This window comes from Nomascus leucogenys, chromosome 8, assembly GCF_006542625.1.
Source record: "Nomascus leucogenys isolate Asia chromosome 8, Asia_NLE_v1, whole genome shotgun sequence".
Classification (NCBI taxonomy): domain Eukaryota; kingdom Metazoa; phylum Chordata; class Mammalia; order Primates; family Hylobatidae; genus Nomascus; species Nomascus leucogenys.
The window spans coordinates 86,307,245-86,310,891 of NC_044388.1; the positions used below are offsets into that span (position 1 = coordinate 86,307,245).

Below are 3,647 nucleotides of genomic sequence, written 5' to 3' on the forward strand. Positions count from 1 at the left end.
CATCTAGAAGTTGAACATAGGTAAGTGCATATAGTATTTTTTGATGTGCTCAGTATCATTTACCTCCCTTAAGAATAATTTCAGTCAATAATAATATAGTCACTGTCGAAAATGCATAAAGTACAAAAAAATACAAGTCAAAATTTACTCAGTCCTTTCATGGAAAGAAAACATTTTTTAGTACATTTTGTCTCTGCCTCTTTATTTTTAATCCTTTCTACAACACTTTTAAACATTCAGATTTGCTTTTTTCTTTAATAAAGTTTTTTTGCTTTTTTAATTGTGTTCTATGTGTATATGGATAATATTTTTTGAGACATAAAATAATGCATTTCTGATTTTTAAGACATGTCAAAGCTGTTGTCTGTTTTTTGTTATATTGATTGTTGCTGACATTATGTCAGGGAGGTATAAAAATCAGGAGTTTTGTGTGGTTTCCTATTACAAGTGTATTTCTCCAGGCTTTATTTTTATTTTTATTTTTTTAATTTTTTTTTTGGTGACACGGAGTCTCACCCTATCGCCCAGGCTGGAGTGCAGTGGCACCATCTCTGTTCACTGCAACCTCCGCCTCCCAGGTTCAAGAGATTCTCCTGCCTTAGCCTTCTGAATAGCTGGGACTACAGGCGTTTGCCAGCATGCTGAGTTGTTTTTTTTGTTTTTTTTTTTTTTTTTTCTATTTATAATAGAGACAGGGTTTCACCATGTTGGCCGGGCTGGTCTCAAACTCCAGACCTCATGATCCACCCACCTCAGCCTACCCAAAGTGCTACAGGCGTGAGTCTGTTACAGGCGTGAGTCTCCAGGCTTTGAAAAAGGCTAAAGACAGATTAAGTCCAGACACTAAGATGATCTCTCCAAACCTCAGTTTGGGGTAGTGATGCCTAAATGACTACTTGCCACTGTGTTCGGTGGGCAGTTTGGTTGCAAACATCAGCTATGCAGTAGGGTCATGGATAGGGAGAGAAGTATGAAGCTGCTTTTTCTCTCTATGGACAGAGGGCAAGTAGATGTCATAGGGTACTGATAACTACTTCTGTCCTTTCTTTTCTTAGCAAAAGAAAATGCTTCCTTCCCTAATGGGGACAGGAGGAGAGGACGACGATGAACCCAATTGTGGGTGAGTAATTTTTCCTCCTCCTTCCTGGGTCTGTGATTGCGGTGATGTTCTGTCTTGCAAGGGTCTGGGTAAATACTGGCTCCTTATTGCTTGTGCTCAGAGAAGTAGCTGATGGTAGAAGAGCACTTTTAAAGGAATTGATGAGACTGAAAGCTGCTTGTTAGAGTGCACCTGGATCCTGCCATGACATCACAGGCGGACCATAAACGGCTCTCCAGAAAGCACGACAGCCTTTTTTCACCCCTTTCTTAACAATGAGACGTAGATTGGGCTTGTTCTCTATTCAAGCATCCTTATGAGTAAATGTCTATTTTTATGGTAGAGCTGCACTTTAAAAATAGCTCCAATCAGTGCGACTCTTTTCCCCCATATGTTAAAAAGTTATACATGAGTTAAAATATCTCAGATTGCTTAAATTCTTCCAAACGCAAGGCACATTCCTTTTTCCTTTTTTTTTTTTTTTTTTTTTTTTACTGTGGGGGAGGGGGTTAGGTGGGTGGGAGGGGCGAATTAACTACAAAATAAGGACTTTCAGGGCCTCCTTAACTCTGTTTCAGACTTTTTAGCAGTAGCAAGATTTTTAAACCAAGATTTGAGATTTCTGAGTTAAAAAATTCATTAATATTTGGTGGATACAGTCTCCTTCCTGAAGCGATTGTTTATTTTTGTTGCTGAGAGCAATTAGCTAGAACAGTCACAGTTGCAGCTGTTAGATACTATAAGCTCCAGCGGAGATCACAAAAGGCCTTATGCACATTTAGAGTCTGTATTTGGATTGTTGTTAATGGGTGATTCTTCTGGAGTCTACTGTGTTAGCAAATTCGATTGGGCGATCCTGAGCCAAATCAAATGTACAATGGGATCATCAGCATGCTGTGTTGATCAGAGTCACTTAAACACCTTGCTGCTTTGTGTAAGCCAGGATGGCTGTGGCTGCATGTGCAGAAAGAACATGTACTGTTCCTTTGCCTGAATCCTCCCCATGCAAACCTGGATGTGACTCATCGCAAAACATTATGCTGTTTTCTCAGGAATTCTTCCTTTTGTGTTTACTTCTTGTTTGCTGTTTTTGACTTGTTGGAGCTTTTGTGAGATAATCTGCATGTGCACGCATGAGAAAGAGATTCACAGATACAATCTGGTGCCCATTGATTTATGTCTTTTGGAAAGAGTATCTTCTTAGAGAATCTTGGCTCCAGTTTAATGGCTGACACTTCAGAAACAGCAGCTCAAATGAAGGAGTTGTTTCAGTATTTTTCTAGTGTCTTGTACTTCTGCCTATGAATATCATTTTGGTGAAGGAGTGTATATTTCTGTGCATATCCATAATCATACTGCCTTAGGATTCACAATATGCTTTGTGTGTGAGAATTTTTTATTGGGGTATAGGACACGGAATGGGAAATGTCTCCTTGGGGTAGGATGTGCCCCGCCTGACAGGGAAGGTCCATTTGCATTCTAACCTTCTTGTGGTACTTGTGTAACTTTTTCTTCTTCTTGGAGCTGCTCTTGCTGCCAGCAGCCTCTTCAGGTCCACTGCTGACCGGCTCCTTCCCCTTTGAAGGAGAATTTCCTGTTTTTTCTTAGTGACGATCCTGTTGCCTGCCTCTTTGGGATCACTAACTGCTTCCTCCTTGGGTGAAGATGTTTTCCTCTTGGGAAGACTGATGCTGCCAGGGGTCTCTTCTCGATGGCTACTAACCAGTTTCTCCTTGGAAAAAGATTTCCTTTTATTAGGTTTGGAGAAAGAGTTAGATGGGTCTTTCATTCCATTCTCCTGAGGAGCCTCCTGGGGCTTTTGCTTTTTCTTCTTTTTGGGTTTTACACTTGTCTTTGCACACTCCTCTGGAGTTCTGTTTTCCAAAGATGAGACGGCAAGTGCAGCTAGCATTTCTTTTCCTTCTTTAAGCGTTTCTACTCCTGTTTCTCCAGCTTCCTAATAATCTCAGCAGCCATTTTCTCTGCCTGAACCATTTCTGTCTTCATGACATCCATTTTCTTTGATAGGATCTCTCCACTCTCATAGAAAGACAGTCTCTCTTCAACTTGTTCTTGAAGCTTCTCCCCAAATACGCTATGAGCACCTCAGCAGAGTAGTCGATTTGCGAGGCAATACTACATTTGTTTGCCAGGTATTGGGAGATGCGGCCTTTATTCCTGGCAGCTGCTTGGCCAGTGAAGATGGAGTGGAAAATGAGTCCATATTTTGGTGTATTACCCTTTGTCATCAGGGCTCTGGAGACTTGGTCCCTTTTCTGGGCCCTGGGAAACAATATGCTTTTACATACGTTTTCTCTCTGATTCTCGCAACCTGTGAGGCAGAGAATTCTGTATTGTTCCCATTTTACAGAAGTGTACATAATCTTAGAGTTGGTAAATAGCAGCACCCGCTTACTTTTGTGTACTGTTGCCATGTTGTGGAAATAAGAAAATGCGTATTTTGTATATTCTGTAGCTAAAGCAAATTGATGGACTCCCCTACATTCAAAAGGCTGGTAGAGATTGCCCTAATTGTAGGACTAGTTTA

The 3,647-nt window shown here is 40.8% G+C and overlaps 1 pseudogene; it reads right to left on the reverse strand.

Annotated features, from left to right (window-relative positions):
* Positions 1-2,466: 2,466 nt before the first annotated feature.
* On the reverse strand, positions 2,467-3,106 carry LOC100583606 (annotated as a pseudogene).
* Between the last annotated feature and the right edge of the window lie 541 nt (positions 3,107-3,647).